Here is a 16,670-nt window from a genome sequence, read left to right as displayed (position 1 = left end):
TCTTCACTTCTTAAAATTTTTATGCAATGAGAATATATTATTTTAAAAATATGGTATATTCTTACTGTGTAAAAATTTTAAAAGTAGAAAAATGACCCCAAAAAATCACCTGTTAAAACAGTTACCACCTAAGAATGACCAAGATCCATTTTGGCATGTTTCCATCTCTTCATGTGGATATTAATAAAGCTGTCAACTGCTCTGAGTGTCCTGCTGCTTTGTGCTGTGCTAGCTCTTGGCATCTCTCAAATTCTCCCCCAAAGAATCCATTCTCATTTTTTTTTTTTTTAATTTTTATTCATGATAGGCACACAGTGAGAGAGAGAGAGGCAGAGACACAGGCAGAGGGAGAAGCAGGCTCCATGCACCGGGAGCCCGATGTGGGATTCGATCCCGGATCTCCAGGATCGCGCCCTGGGCCAAAGGCAGGCGCCAAACCGCTGCGCCACCCAGGGATCCCTCCATTCTCATTTTGATTGATTGGTTGATTGATTGATTGATTGATGTATGACAGCCATCATTTATTTTTCATAGATTCAGTGAATCCGGAATTTGGAAAGGGCACAATGGGGATAGCTTGTTTCTTCTTTATGATGCCTGGGGTCTCGAAGGCTAGAGGCTGGAATCACCTGAAGGTTTATTCACTCACAGGTCTGGTTTCAGATTTGGGATGATGGGAAGAGTATGACTGCCTCTCCATGTGCCTTGGCTTCCTTAGGGCATGGTGGCTCTAGGTAGTCACAGTTTTTATGTGTTGGCTCAGAGTGTTGAGTATGAGTATTCCAGGGAACAAAACAAAGACCAACCACATCACATGTTTTGACATATTGGAAGTGTCACAGTCACTTCCTCTGTGCCCAGGTTGATCAAAGCAGTCACAAAGACATCTCATCCATTCTCATTTGAAACACCAGTGAACAATGTGAGCCTTACTCAGTAACTGCTGGTGGGAGAGGAGGGTATTTACATCTCCCCAACATAGTTCAAAAGTCTTAGCTTGCTAGGACCCCTCCTGATCACTCTAATTGATGAAGGATAGTTGGAAGAAAGGCAGGCAGGGACAAAACCCCCCCAATCCCCCAAGAGGAAACCACCCTTAAAAGGATTTTACACCACCCTGGAAGGAGCCTTCCATCCTTTTTCACGTGATAGGTAGATGACAAAAACCTGAGTGCAGGATGTCAGGTGCAGGGAGGGTTAATCAGATTAAAACAGCTCGCCAATGAGCCCATCAAACCGCCATAGACTTAGAAACTCTGGAGGGAACACTCTCGGGTCCCCTCCCTCTTTGGGAACTTTGTATTCTCATTTTAATATCGCTTGATAAACCTTGCTTTGCAGCCCACCATTCTCCGTCCGGTCTACCTCTTCATGCTTCCAAGCAGCCTGAGAACTGCAGTCACCAAGGAAAAGAAACCTTGTAACATAATGGTGTCCTTTCCTCCCTCTAGGATCTGTTTTTGCTAGCTTCTTCATCTCTGCCTTTGATTCTGTTCCTGTCCTAGACCTTTTAACCTCCTCCCCGCTCAGTTTCGCAATTCAGCTCTGCCTCAGGCTTCCCCGCAAATGTGTGCAGCCAAGACCAGTCTCCATTTGGCCAAAGGGTGTGCTGGCTTGTAGGACTCCCTAGAGCAGAAATGCAGTTAGAGACCTCAAAAGGTTGTGTGTGTGTGGGTGGGTGGGTGAGGTGGGAGGGTCAGGGGGCGAGGGGGAGAGAGAATCCTAAGCAGGCTCCATACCCAGGACAGAACCTGATGGAGAAGTGTGTGTGTGTGTGTTCCATCGCAGAACCCTGAGATCATAACCTGAACCAAAATCAAGAGTCTGACGTTCAACCAACTGAGCTGCCCAACTGAGCAGGTGTCTCTGCTTCTGCTTTTATACATGAAGCAAAATGTTTTTTTATTTAGGATCCAACTCTACAAGTTGTTTTGTGACTTGCCTTTTGTAATGTAATATAAGGAGGTATGTTATTGGGATCCCTGGGTGGCGCAGCGGTTTGGCCTCTGCCTTTGGCCCAGGGCACGATCCTCGAGACCTGGGATCGAATCCCACGTCAGGCTCCCGGTGCATGGAGCCTGCTTCTCCCTCTGCCTGTGTCTCTGCCTCTCTCTCTCTCTCTGTGTGACTATCATAAATAAATAAAAAAATTAAAAAAAAAAGGAGGTATGTTATTGTTTATGTAAGAAAAAGGATATATGTGTATTGTTGTTGTTTTGACCGAAAAAAGGAGAAAAAAAAGGTTATCTGTGAGGAAAAGGAGGGGTGGAGGGAACAGGGATAGAAGCTGGATTTCCTTGACTATCTTATTTTGGAAATTTGATTTTGGAACCATGAGACTATTTTACATAATTATCAGGATAGCAACTGCGATAGATTTAAACATATCCAGTATGCTTACTTCAAATATATTTCAATCACAAGTTTATAACAATGAAAGAAATCCTTATTTGGTCACCGTTGGAGGATGCTACAGAATCATCTCATTACTTTGCAAACTGGAAACTAAAAGAAAATTATTGGGGTGCCTGGCTGGCTCAGTTGGAAGAGTATACAACTCTTGATCTCGGGATCATGAGTACAAGACCCACACTAGGTGTAGAGATTACTTAAGTAAATAAATAAACTTAAAAAAAGAAAAGGAAATTATTTACCTTGCCTTTCCTGTAATATCTATGATTTTCCTGCAAAGTGGAATCAAACTACAGATGAGGGGGGAAGGGCATGATTCCCTTTTATAGAAGCAGCAGTCCAGGTAATAAATGAAGAGGGAGTGCTATAGTTAGAATACTATCATTTTGCAAACCCTAATCCATGAATGGGTCTGGGCATTGATCATTAACCTCTAAAGCCACCAAAGGAGAAACAACACATCTCTTCAGCACCACCTATAATTGCCCCTGGTGGGAGGAGGAACCCTTGAATCTGACTAAGATATTTATTTATTTATTTATTTATTTATTTATTTATTTATTTATTTATTTATGAGAGACACACAGAGAGGCAGAGACATAGGCAGAAGGAGAAGCAGGCTTCTCACAGGAAGCCTGATGTGGGACTCAATCCCAGAACCCTGGGATCATGCCCTGAGCCAAAGACAGACGCTCAACCAGTGAGCTGCCCAGGCATCCCTGATAGACTTTAGATATAAATAGCAAGTTTCAGGCAATGCAGAAGACAGAGGAACATGTCAAACTACATCATGGTAATGCAATGCTAAAGTCCAGATGGGAAACTCTATAAGATAAATGATATTTTCTACAATGGATAAATGGGAGGAGGGAAGAAAAGAGAAGGAGGAGGTACTTACAGTTTGAAAGACTTAAGATACATACAACCATGGGTTGTGGTTTTATGTGAGTTCCCTGCCCACCCCCCCACCCATTTTCAAAGATTTACTTATTTATTTTAGTGGGGAAGGGGCAGAGGGAGAGAATGTTTAGTAGACTCCTTGCTAAGGTGAGTCCGATAGAGGGCTTGATCCTACGGCCCATGAGAGATCCCAGTTAAAAAAAAAAAATTGCCATTTATCAAAGCAGGAAAGAATATCCAATTGAAAAAAGGCAATCTCTTCAACAAATGGTGTTGGGAAAATGGGACAGCCACACCATTCACAAAAATAGACTCAAAATGGATGAAAGACCTAAATGTGAGACAGGATCCATCAACGTCCTAGAGGAGAACATGGGCAGCAACTTCTGTGACCTCAGCCACAACAACATCTTGCTAGACATGTTTCCAAAGTCTAGGGAAACAAAGGCAAAAGTGAACTATTGGGACTTCATCAAGATAAGCTTTTGTACAGCAAAAGAAACAGTCAACAAAACCAAAAGAGAACCAACAGAATAGAAGATATTTACAAATGTCTTATCGGATAAAGGGCTAGTGTCTAAAATATATAAAGAACTTATCGAACTCAATATCCAAAGAAAAAAATAATCCAGTCAAGAAATGGGCAGATGACAGGAGCAAACATTTCTCCAAAGAAGACATACGATGGCCAACAGACACAGGAGAAAATGCTCAACATCACTCGGCATTAGGGAAATACATATCAAAACCATAAGATACCACCTTACACCAGTCAGAATGGCTACAATAAACAAGTCAGGAAGTGTTGTTGGACAGATGTTGGGGATTCTGAGAAAGGAGAACCCTCTTACACTGTTGGTGGGAGTGCAAGCTGTTGCAGCCACTCTGGAAAACGGTTTGGAGCTTCCCCAAAAAGTTAAAAATAGAGCTACGGCATGACCAAGTAATTGCCCTGCTAGGTATTGACCCCAAAGATACAAATGTAGTGATCCAAAGGGACACCTATACCCCAATGTTTATAGAAGCAATGTCCATAATAGCCAAACTATGGAAAGAGCCCAGATGTCCACTGACAGATGAATGGATAAAGATGTGGTATATATATATATATATATATATATATATATATATATATATACACAATGAAATACTACTCAACCATAAAAAAAAAAAGAAATCTTGCCATTTGCAGTAACGTGAACAGAACTAGAGGGTATTATGCTAAGTGAAATAACTCAATCAGAGAAAGACAATTATAGTATGATCTCACTCATATGTGGAATTTAAGAAACAAAACAGGATCACAGGGGAAGGGAGGGAAAAATAAGGAAATCAGAGAGGGAGACAAACTATAAGAGACTCTTAATCATAGGAAACAAACTGAGGGTGGCTGAAGGGAAGGGGCAGGGGGATGGGGTAACTGGGTGATGAGCATTAAGGAAGGCAGGTGACGTAATGAGCACTGGGTATTACATAAGAGTGATGCGTCACTGACCTCTACCTCTGAAACTAGTAATACAGTATATATTAATTAAATTTAAATGAAAAAAGAAAATGCAAGAAAAAAAGAATTTAAAACTTATTAAGCTATAAGCAGATAGAAAAAAAAAATAAAACCAAAGAAATGAAGAAGACATGCTGTCATGTTGGAATAAAATTGGAAATACCAGCATTCGCTCATGATTTTAACATAATATAAATCTTTCCAGATCTGTACAATAAAATTACCTACTAAAGATGTCATCCTGGGGCACCTGGGTGGCTCAGTTGGTTGAGGGTCCGCCTTTAGCTCAGGTCATGATCCCAGGGTCCTTGGATTGAGTCCCATGTTGGGCTCTCTGCTTAGTGGGGAGCCTGCTCCTCCTTCCTGCTTGTGCTCTCTCTTTCTCTCACAATCTCTCTCTCTCAAATAAATAAATAAATAAATAAAGTCTTTAAAAAAAGATGTTATCCTACTAGCATTAAAAAAATAGTCATTTATGTGACTTACAAATAAATAACTAAATAAATTTATTTATTTATTTATTTATTTATTTATTTATTTATTTATAGACTTAGAAATTTAAATGCTGACCAGGTATTTGATTATATTAAGTGTGATAGTGTGATGTAAGAGAAATTATATATTTGATCTCTGCCCCCTGGTTCCTGGCAAAGAGATCCTAAAATCCCTGTAATTTCCTGAATGATAAAGGTGCCGGGGCAGAGAGGCTGGAGGTTGAGTTACCGTAAGTGGCCAATGAGGTAATGCATCACACTTACAAATGGAACTTCCATAAAAACTTTTTAAGCAATGGGGTTTGGGGGAGCTTCCAGGTTGATGAACCCATCCATGTGCTGGGAGGGAGGTATACCTCAACTCCATGAGGTCAGAAACTCCTGAGTGTGGGGGCACTTCCAGATTTTGCACCATGTACTTCTTTATCTAGTTGCTTATCTATGTCCTTTATAATAAACTGGTAATAGTTAAGTGTTTCCTCCCTGAGTTCTGTGAGCCGTTATGGCAGATTATCGAACCCTAGAAGGGGCTTGTGAGAACACTTGATTTGTATGTAGGCAGATGGGACAACTGTGGGTAATTGTGGGGCACTCTAATAAGATGCAAGAGGGCGGGTGCCAAATGTGGGGTTTTCTAATTGGGTGGGGCTGATGCGCTGGTGGCGAAAGGATTCATGCAAGACAGAACAAAAGAGAGGTTTATAAGGAGGGCTCATGTGATATGATGAGCACTAGGTGTTATATGCAACTGATAAATCACTGGACACTACATCTGAAACGAAGTATGTACTTTATGTTGGCTAACTGAATTTAAATAAAAAGAAAATAGGGGCACTTGGGTGGCTCAGTCCGTTAAGCATCTGCCTTTGGCTCAGGTCATGATCCTGGGGTCAGGGATTTGGGATCAGTCTTGTGGAGTTCCCTGCTCAGGATCAGTCTTGTGGAGTTCCCTGCTCAGTGGGGAGTCTGCTTCTCCCTCTCCCTCTGCTTGTGTCTCTGGCTCTCTCTCTCTGTCAAGTAAATAAATAAAATCTTTAAGTAAATACATACATAAATCTGGCTCTCTCTCTCTGTCAAGTAAATAAATAAAATCTTTAAGTAAATACATACATAAATAAAATAGTTACAAACAAACAAACCAAAAGAAGTTTATTGAATGCACTGCAAGGGAGCAGCAAGCAGGACAGGAGAGGAGAGACTGTCTTTGAGGAGGAGGAGGAGGAGGAGGAGGAGAGGCTGTGGTACAGGGTGGAGTGAGGGAGACTGGCCAGTAGGGACCTTTCCCATTTTTGGTAATCTTAGGAACTGTGCCTGCTTGCAGTTGGTCAATTAGGGCCTGAGGTTATTCCGAGGTAGGTCCCTTCAGGAACCTGTTCACACTGCGAGGCTGGGGTCTTTTCACTTTATGCAGGTTTCCAGCACTCAAGTTTGTTGCCTAAAAGCAGCCTTTACAGTGATCTTACGACTTGCTGCTTGGGATTCACATCTGAAATGGGAGGTCAGTGGGACTTGTGGGACTTGATCCCTTAGCCTGCGAGGTCTGTGCTAACGCTGGGTGGTCAGTATCCAAATTGCTTGGCGTGGAACATCCACACATTTGGTGTCGGGTACTGTGAGCAGAGACCTAATTTTCCTTCATTAAGGAAGTATTATTGATTATTTTAGGTATGATGATTGTATGTGTTTTTTTAAATTTTTAAAAAAAAATTTATTTATTTATTCATGAGAGACACACACAGAGAGAGAGGCAGAGGGAGAAGCAGGCTCCATGCAGGGAGCCCGACAGGGGACTTGATGTATGCTGTTATGTTAAAGAAAAGGGGCTCTTGTCTGCTAGCTGCATACTGAAATAATATTTACTTATTAAGACTTATATATTTATTTATGAGGGACAGAGAGAGAGAGGCAGAGACACAGGCAGAGGAGAAGTAGGCTCCCTATGGGGAGCCTGATGCTACTCGATTCTAGGACCCCGGGATTATGACCTGAGCCAAACAAAGGCAGACACTCAGCCACTGAGCCACCCAAGTGTCCCTACATACTTAAATATTTACAAGTGAAATGCTATCATGTTTGGAGTTTGTTTGAAAATGATGTGGGAGGGGTGCCTGTGTGGCTCAGTGGGTTAAGAATCTTCCTTCTGCTTAGGTCCTGATCCAAGGTCCTGGGATCCAGCCTGGAGTCAGAGTCGGGCTCACTGATCAGCGGAGTGTCTGCTTCTCCTTCTGACCCTCCTCCGTCTCGTGCTCTTTATCTCTCTCAATATATAACATCCTTTTTTTTAAAAAAAAAACAAAGAACATTATGTGGGAGAAGGGAGGAGATGAAGGGGGTGTAGATGAAGACTGTGAGTTGATAATTGTTGACTTGGTGAATGAGTGCATGGGGGCACGTTATATCATTTTTTCTACCTTGGCGCATGTTTTAAACTTTCCATAATAGGGACACCTGGGTGGCTCAGTGGTTGAGCATCTGCCTTTGGCTCAGGTCGTGATCTCAGGGTCCTGGGATTGAGTTGTACGTGAGGCTCCCTGCATGGAGCCTGCTTCTCCCTCTGCCTGTGTCTCTGCCTCTCTCTGTGTCTCTCATGAATAAATAAAACTTTTTTAAAAATAAAATTTCCATAATAAAATACATGTTGAGTCTCTTTCCATGCTAATAAATAGAATTCTACTACAACATCTTTAACGGCTGTGTAACTTTGCTATGGATGTAGCATAAATAATGTAACTCGTCCACTTTTGTTGAGCATCTAAATCATCTCCAACCCTCTGTTCTTGTCAGTACTGGATGAACATCCTTGTGGATAATTTGACGTGCACATCTCTCAGCATTTCTTAGGATAAATTCCTCTAAGTGGATTTTCTGGGTCAATAGAAAAGCATATCTTAAATGTGTTTGCAAAATTACCGTCCAGGGACAAATTGTTCACATTCCCTCCAGCAGCCTGCAAGAGGGGGGTCCTTACCACTCTCTCTCTCTCAGCAATTTCTCAAACTTTTCTCAAACTTCTGTGACCCAGTCTCAATCTTTGTTACTTCTCTCAGCTCATCTCAATACACTATCCTGCTCTCCCCATTCTAGCCATATCGGCTCCCTTGCTGGGCCTAGAACACGCCAGAAGTGTTCCCACCTTGGGTTCCGGAAGCTCCTCCCTAGATATTCACATGACTTTCTTTCCCAAAATCTTATAGGGAAGGAAATAATAATTTTTCCTCTATTCTCCTAAGTTCTTGACTGAGACCCCTGTAGTAAATAAAATACAGGTTAACAAGAGAAAAACAGATGGAAATTTATTATCATGTTTACTTCATGGATACCCAGGAAAAATAAATATTCCCCAAGGTGGCTTAGCATGCAAGCTTGTATACTTTCTTAATAGAGAAAGAGAGGGGGAGGATAGCTTCCCAGGGGAGAGCATAGGATTTTTTGGAAATCTGAGTGGGCCCTTAGAAGAACAGCTGTAATGATGGTCATGAGAAGTCTGTCTGGATGTGATGTCAACTTCTAGACTCTTCTGCTGGCTTCCCTGGTTGATGACTCTCCCTGCTGGGGAGGGGACTGATGATACTTGAGTCCCTTTTGAAGACTCTGTCTTTAGACAGATAAGGGGAGTTTAGAAAAAGCTTGCCCTTGCATTTACTGCTTTTCAAGTGTCAACAACTCAAAATAATCACTACAGCAAAGCTGCCCATTCTGGGTAGGTACATCCTGCTATCCGTCAGTCTCCAGGATTTTTTAAAAAAGATTTTATTTATTTATTCATGAGAGATACAGGGAGAGAGAGGCAGGGACAGAGGCAGAGGGAGAAGCAGGCTCCCTGCGGGGAACCCAATTTGGGACTCAATCCTAGGACCCTGGGATCACGACCTGAGCCGAAGGCAGACGCTCAACCACTGAGCCACCCAGGAAGTCCCCAGTCTCTAGGATTTGAGACTTGAATGTATGCTTTGTCCTGGGGTCCTTTTGGACCATCCTGCTTTAAACTGAACCCCCCTACCCTAGCCCCCTACTCTCTTTTACCTACACTCTTCCTCCCTTTTCTCCCTAGCACCTTCTAATACACTGCATACTATACTTACTCATTAGGCCTACTAGCTAATGTGTCTCCCGCACCGCTCCCCACCCTGGAATCTAACCCTGTTTACTGATGAATAGCAAACCATGTAGCATAGGGCCTGGAACATAGTAGGGGCTCAGTAAATACTAGTCAAAACATGAACAAGCCGAAGTGCTTTCTTTCTTTCTTTTTTTTTTTAAGATTTTATTTATTTATTCATGAGAGATACACAGAGAGAGGCAGAGGCACAGACAGAGGGAGAAGCAGGCTCCCTGTGGGGAGCCCGATGTGGGACTCGATCCTGGGACTCCAGGATCATGCCCTGAGCCAAAGGCAGACGCCCAACCACTGAGCCACCCAGGCGTCCCTGAAGTGCTTTTTTTACTATGAAGTCTGTGCACATGGGAGCAATTGCTTCCCCTTTTACTCATATATTATTTCTAGTTGCCTAAAGGCATCTTCACTGGGACTCCATTTTTTTTTAAAGATTTTATTTTTAAGTGATCTCTACACCCAATGTGGAGCTTGAACTCACAACCCTGAGTCAACCATTGAATGCTTTACTGACTGAACCAGGCAGGTGTAGCTTCACTGGAATTCCTGACAGCAACTCCAAGCCAATTCCTCACCTCTCCTGCTTGGCCCTGGCTTGTCTAGCTGTCAGTAGTACCCTCTTTAGCCCTGAAGTCCTCCCTACTCCTCTCCCAGCACTCTCTCCATTGCCCTGAAACTTCTTCCATTTGCCCTGTTCACTCCTGTCCCCTGCAGCTAGTATTTTTTTTTTTTTCTTAAAGAGACCCCTGCTCAAGCTTCATCCTTGCCCTAGGACCTTTGTTGGTTCCCCAGCCTAAAATTCTTAGTACAAACTCCCTAGACCACCAGCCAAAGACTGGCCCATTTGGCTCCCAAATGATCATTTCCTCCTTTCCATATCCGACCTAGGCTTGGGACAAACTGGAATCCTTAGAACTGCTGTTTCCCTGTCTCCGTGACTTTGCTCAGGCCGGTGCCTCTCCCTGGAGTGCCTCCTGCACACTTCCTCCCGTCAAATCCTACCTGCTGCCCGCTGCCTCTCCAGATGCCTCCTCTAAAGCATGGGAGAGACCATCTTTTGGACCATCGGTCCATCTTTTGGAAACTTTTCCATGACCTGTTCTGGTGGGTATCCGGCGCTGAGTTCAGTTTTGGACATGCCATTTGGAGGCTCCTCTGCCAGACTGTGGGCTTCTTCAGGGCACCGGCTGGGCTATGTTCCCTTCTACATCCCATGAGTTCCCAGAATAATGTTCAGTTTTGCTCAATCCGTGTTATTTCCAATTTAGAGCCGGACAGGCGCACTTCCCGAAGTGGCCACAAGATGACAGCATAGACCGGGCTTCGGGACCGACCTGAGGCTCCAAGTTCCAACTTCCCAGGGTCAGAGCCCTGGCAGGTCAGGCCCGGTCCCCCTGAGGTGCTGCAGGAGGCTCCTCTCTCGAGGGCTGGGGGTAGTAGGCCTAAGGTGGGGTGCCTGGCAGTGACTGTGTGCCTGTTTCCTGTGCTGGCCCCTCCCAAGGTTTATTCTGTGGTTCCTTTTCCCAGAGAAAGAACACTGGGTGGGGGGTCGGCAGGTTTTGGTCCTGGTCCTGCATTGCAGCCTTGGGCAAGCGTCATCTGTGGACCAGGAAAAGGCCAATCGCAGAGTCCAAATACACATAAAACTTCCTTTTTCTTTTCTCTCCCCAATGGTTGCAGTAATGCTGGGAGGCTCACCACATTGTCTCCCTTCCTGGGATTCAGTGGGGTCCAGAGGAGGGGCAAGGTGAGGCTCATGGGGCACCAGAGGGCCCTGCCCCCATCTCAAGGCCCACTTAATCCCCCTTACTGAAGCAGGATGAGCCCCATCCAGCCTGATGAAAAACACCAGGTTTCTGAAAACTCTTGTGCTGTGACCTTGAGTCAGCCACGTCACCTGTCACCCGCTGGCTGCGGCTGCCCATCTCTGGAGGGACCGGCTGCATTTCCTGGATGGCCTGGCAAACGACAAGTGCCTCGCAATGGTAGCTGTCGTTAATAACCGTAATATAATAGTAATAAAGGTCCCTCCCTGCGCTAACATTTGACTACGCTGAGGCCACCTGAGGGATGGTGGGGATTTAGGGATGCTTGAAGTGTTCGCTGAAGAGCAGGAGAGAGGAGACAGGAAGGACAAAGGTGTCCGTGGAGCCTCAGGGATGATTTGGGGCTTCCCTGTGCGAGAGGGTGTGTGGGGAAGGCCCCCCCCCAGGTCGAGCCTCTCTCCCTGGCCGGCCTGTCCCTGAGGCCCCGGGGGAAGAGAGGGAGAGGCGGCGCCGGGCCCGCCCAGCAGAGGGCACCGCGAGCGCGCAGGGCTCAGTCCTGGGTTTACCTCCAGCTCCTCCTGCCAGTGGATTCGTCTTCCTGAGCTGTGGGCCTCTGCACGATCGCCAGGGACGCGATGGGGGTGAGGGTACCGCTGGGGTGAGGGTGCTGTGGTATTGTCACCCCCTGTGATTGTTGGCCTGTGTCCTGAGTGGTAACTGTGGGTTTGCCTGTAATCACCCCATGAATCACTCATACATTCCGCTAATGCTGCTGGGCACCCACCAGCACTGGGTGTCGGGTAAAGTGGCAAAGAAAGAGCACGCCCTGGTCACCACCTCCCATGATCCAGGTGACAGAGGTGGGCCTAGGGCGCTGGGGGAGTGCTCCCCACCATCAGCCTTCTCAATGGCCTCATCTCTCAGGTGAGCTGTTCTGCTGCTTTTACAAAGGAGAGAATCCAGGTTCAGACAGGTTAAGGAACCACCCCAAGGCCACACAGCCAGTAAAGGGATGAGTGGAATTGCACCCAGAGCCAGTTCCAGTCCTTCCACCTGCCCTGGGGCTGCCTCTGCCCAGGAACGGCCAGTGAGGCTGTGACCAGGTGAGTAGCTGGCCTGGAGGCAGGGAGGCTACTCCATCTGTGCATGCCCCCAGCAGGACAGGACCTTGTGGGCAGGGGAGGTTTTAGGGTGGCTGATTTCATCCCAGAATGAGGGAGAACCTTCCAGCAGCCAGAGCTGCCCAGTCACAGAATGGGTGAGCCCAGGGAACAGAAGTGCCCTGCCTCTTCCCAGATGTTGCAGTGCCCCCCTGTTGAACCTGGCATTCACTCAGCGTTGAAGGTCCGCCGGCACAGTCTCTTTCCCCCTCCAGCCTCCTCTTGCTCCCCTGTCCTCATTACCTTCTATGTTCTTGCCTCTCAGACTTCTTTCAGCAACTTGCTGGGTATACTCCTCACCTCTGGGCCTTTGCACATGCCGATCCCCTCTCTGTCTGGCAAGCTCACCCATTCTGCAGGCACCGGAAGCCTTTCCTGATGCCCCATAAGGTCGGGGCACCTTATGTGCTGCTCATTTAGGCTTCTCTGCTACCCCCAAATGTGCTTCATCACGCTGTACTGAAATTACTGGTCTTTTCCATAACACTGTCAGCTCCGTGGCAGGGACTACACGGTCTTGTTCTCTGGTAGTTTTTCCAGTGTGCAGAGTCCAGAGAAATGTCTCCTTTGGTGTTCAAGAAAAGCTTGTTGAAAGGATGAATGAATAATGAGTGAGGGTAAGAAAGAATGAAGGGTGCATGTAAAGACAAATGCATGGGAAGGGGGACCTGGGTCAGCAGGACGTTCCAGTCCTCTCCTACCACCCTGTGCCTGCAGCTCCTGTTCTTTGCTCAAGTCCCCAGGAACTGGACATTCGGAGCCACAGTTCGCAAGCATTTGGTAAGCATCCAGGTACCCCGCTGGGCGCTGTCACCTGTATTCTCACCCACCAAATAAGCAGGGACAGATGAAACGTTTTCAGCGGACACCGGCTGGTAGGCTTCAATCCCTGCCTGGAATAGTTGGCACCTTGGTCCCCGGAACTGGCCATGTGGGTCCCCGCCCTGCGCTCTCGCAGTCCCTGCGCCGGCTGCGCTCCCGGGATGCGCTTCCCGAGAAGGCCAGCAGATGGCGGCAGACGCTAAGAGGCGAGGCTCAGCCCGCGCCGGCCTGCCCCTGACCGCCGGCAGGGGGCACTGCTGCTCGCCCGGCGCGAGGCCGGGTCTCAGGTTGACCAACCCGCGGGGAGGGGGCGCGCGCAGCCGGGAGTGGGTCCGAACCGCAGCCCGGGAGCCAGGCTGTGTGGCACCCTCGTTCTTCCTCCCTCGGACAGTGCGTTCTTAACCTCTGCTTTATAGGCTTTGCAGGCAAGCTTGATTTGGGAAGGGCCAGATGGCAAGTATTTCAGGGTTTCGCTGGCCCTATAGTCTCTGCGCAAGTCCTCAACTCTGTCCTTGGCCTGTGACACAGCTCGTGGACAAATGGGCGTGCTCATGTTCCCATCAATCTCCATGGACATCGAAATGTGAATTTCATGCAGTTTTCATGTGTCATGAAATATTGTGCTTTTTAAATCTTCTATAAAGCTACCTAAAAATGTCAAAACCTTTCTTTGCTCTTAGATGGGGCCACCCCTGGTCTCAGTAAAGTCCCAGACTGGTGTGTGGCATATAGTAGGTGCTCAGTTAGTGCTAACTGGTGCCAACCATTCAGGGGCACTCAGTAGGAGCTCCGCCGACCCTCCCCGCACCCAGCAGCCCTTGGAATGGGGCAGGATACTTTCCTTCCAGGTTCGGTCCCTAAATCTCCAACACGCCTCACAGAAGCACTAAGTGAAGGGGGCACCAACCACCTTCCTTTGGCAATAATGGGTGGCGCTTTCACTGCCTCTGCTGTGACCTTTCTGTGCCAATGAAATCCCAACCCTTTTCATCTATCGATACCTGATCTCCTCGGTCACTTGGTAAAAGTCCAATTTTATTGAGCTATTGTGTTCAGCTATTTTAAGTGTGGAGTTTATGAGTTTGACAAATGTGTGTCCCCAAGGAACCACCGCTACAGTCAAGATAGAGAACATTTCCTTCATCTCCAAAACCTCCTTTGTGCCCTTTCCTAATCGGTGTTGGCTTTTATTTTATTTTTTTACTTTTTAAAGATTTTATTTATTTATTCATGAGACACACACACAGAGAGGCAGAGACATAGGCAGAGGGGGAAGCAGGCTCCTTGCGAGGAGCATGATGCAGGACTAAAGCCCAGGACCCTGGGATCACGACCTGAGCCAAAGGCAGACACACTCAGCCACTGCGCCACCCAGGTGCCCCTCAATGTTGGCTTAAAAAAAAAAAGTCTCGGGGATCCCTGGGTGGCGCAGCGGTTTGGCACCTGCCTTTGGCCCAGGGCGCAATCCTGGGGACCCGGGATCGAATCCCACATCAGGCTCCCGGTGCATGGAGCCTGCTTCTCCCTCTGCCTGTGTCTCTGCCTCTCTCTCTCTCTCTGTGTGTGACTATCATAAATAAATAAAAAATTAAAAAAAAAAAAGTCTCCCAATGATCAATGTGCTCCCTTAGGAGCTGGCCAGAAATGGAGGCTCAAACCACGCTCAGAAATTCTGGGCCGCCTAGCTGGGGTCCCAACTGTTTCTTACTGGGGAGTGGTGGCTGCATTTGTGTGCACTTCTCTGCCAGACTGTGAGCTCCCAGAGCCTAACTCATGACCTCTACCCTGCAGCCCTCACAGAGTTTAATTAGTAAGAGCAGGAGGCCAGCTCACAGGGTGAGGGTTTGGGAGTGGGGACTGAGTATCTCAGGAGCTAGTGGGAGGAGTAAGGTCGGCGAGCAGGAGGGCCATCTCTCTATCCAGAGTTAGGAGGTCTGGCTCTCTACTCACTCTGGCCACTGTCCAAGCTGACTCAGGGAGTCTGGGTCTATTTGCATACATTGTGCATATCATTAGTATATCTTTCCCCGGTGCCTTTCATCCTCTCTTTATGGGGAAGGAGCAGGCTGGATTTGGGGAGTGGGTGGACAAGACAGAGAACTCAGGGTTTTGGGGGAGGCCTGGGTCTGCAGAGCCAGGCCCCAGCTCCTTGCTGATGCCCATTCTGGGAGTTTAAGGGAAGTCAAGTCCTGACCCTTTTTTTAGATGAGGAGGAGGGGCTGCTAGCTTCTGCAAATCTGGATACTTCCTATGGGAGCAAGTCAGGGCTGGGCTCCCCTAGTTTCCCTATCTGGAATGTGCTAGTCATTCAGCAGAATTTTCTACAGCAATGAGAGAATCTTGTAAGATTGAGCAAGAAGACAGCAAAGAAGCCATATTATATGAGCCAGTTATATAAAGCACAAAGTGTGCCAAATGAATCTATGCTGCCAGAAATAGTAGCCAGCCCTGGCAGGGGGCATCCCAGGGGAGGCCGCTGCAATTGTTTTGTGATCTGGGTTCTGGTTACACGGGTGCATTCACTCTGTGAAGGCTCACTGAGCTGTGTATTCGTGAGTTCTTTGTGCATTTTTCTGTCTGCAAATAAAACACTGAAAACACACAAGATCGAAATTCTGCGAAGAATCCTACACGTATTCCCCTGCTAGGAGCCCCTCCCAGGGATGTTTGCCCACCTTTTGCAGCTGTTGAGGGCCTGGCTGCTCTTGACTCACCTTCCTCTCCTGCTGGGCTGTGACCGACCTGAAGGCAGGCCGAGGTCCTGTCATCCTCTGTCCCCTGGCATGGGATTGGCACAGAGCTGAAAACATGGGTGACTGACTCCTTAACACCTCTGGGTGGCCCAAGAGGTCTGGGGCACCAACCAACTTAGGAGGGGGTGTTTCTCCTTACTACTTGCACAGCCCCCTGGGGGTCAAGGGGCTGCCATTAACACGCTTAGCTGTGGCCTAGGGCTAGAAGTGAGCTAAGGAATAGGTTGATAGAACATGCCAGAGGAGAGAGAGGTGGGACTCAGGGGTCCCTGGGTGGGCCTAGGAGTGGGGGCTCTTTACTTAGGTTGGAAAAACTGAAGATATAGCGGAAATAAGGAACAATTACTAAATGAATATATTAGTAACAGGGAAAATGCAAGTTCAAATTGCAACGAAATACTATTTCACATCAACCAGGTAAGCAAAATTAAAAAATTCTGGTATCATTCTGGCTCCCCAGCGCCCTGGCCTCTCGCTGATACTCCTTTCACACAGTCCTGTGTACTCCTGACCCTGAGGCCCCCTGGGCCCCCGCTGAGCCCCCTCTTCAGACTCAGGGATACAGAGGCTGAGGCTTGGCTTCTCTGGCCTTGGCCCTGTGCTGAGGCTGCCCTGAACCGGCCTCACTCAACCCTGCCCTCCCTGCCTTGCAAGCTGGGTTCTTCCTGCTGCTGTCCGAATTACAGGGACCTGCAAGCAGGCAGGCACAGAGACCTCTCCCCACCTTCTAGAAATTGTCACAGAA

The 16,670-nt window shown here is 47.2% G+C and overlaps 1 long non-coding RNA gene across 4 annotated transcripts; it reads left to right on the top strand.

Annotated features, from left to right (window-relative positions):
- Positions 1 to 6,589: 6,589 nt before the first annotated feature.
- LOC144286592 (uncharacterized) lies at positions 6,590 to 14,576 on the top strand. 4 transcript variants are annotated; one of them, XR_013354603.1, is made up of 5 exons: positions 6,590 to 6,808; positions 10,313 to 10,528; positions 10,693 to 12,293; positions 12,882 to 12,967; positions 13,087 to 14,576. It is a non-coding gene; the product is annotated as an uncharacterized LOC144286592 (long non-coding RNA). The 4 variants fall into 4 exon arrangements; XR_013354601.1 differs by having other exon boundaries at positions 13,068 to 14,576; XR_013354602.1 differs by having other exon boundaries at positions 10,693 to 12,967.
- Positions 14,577 to 16,670: the final 2,094 nt, after the last annotated feature.

Source organism: Canis aureus, chromosome 16 (genome assembly GCF_053574225.1).
Source record: "Canis aureus isolate CA01 chromosome 16, VMU_Caureus_v.1.0, whole genome shotgun sequence".
Taxonomy (NCBI): Eukaryota; Metazoa; Chordata; class Mammalia; order Carnivora; family Canidae; genus Canis; species Canis aureus.
Note: the sequence above shows the minus strand (reverse complement) of the source record. Positions and strands in the feature narration are given on the sequence as shown.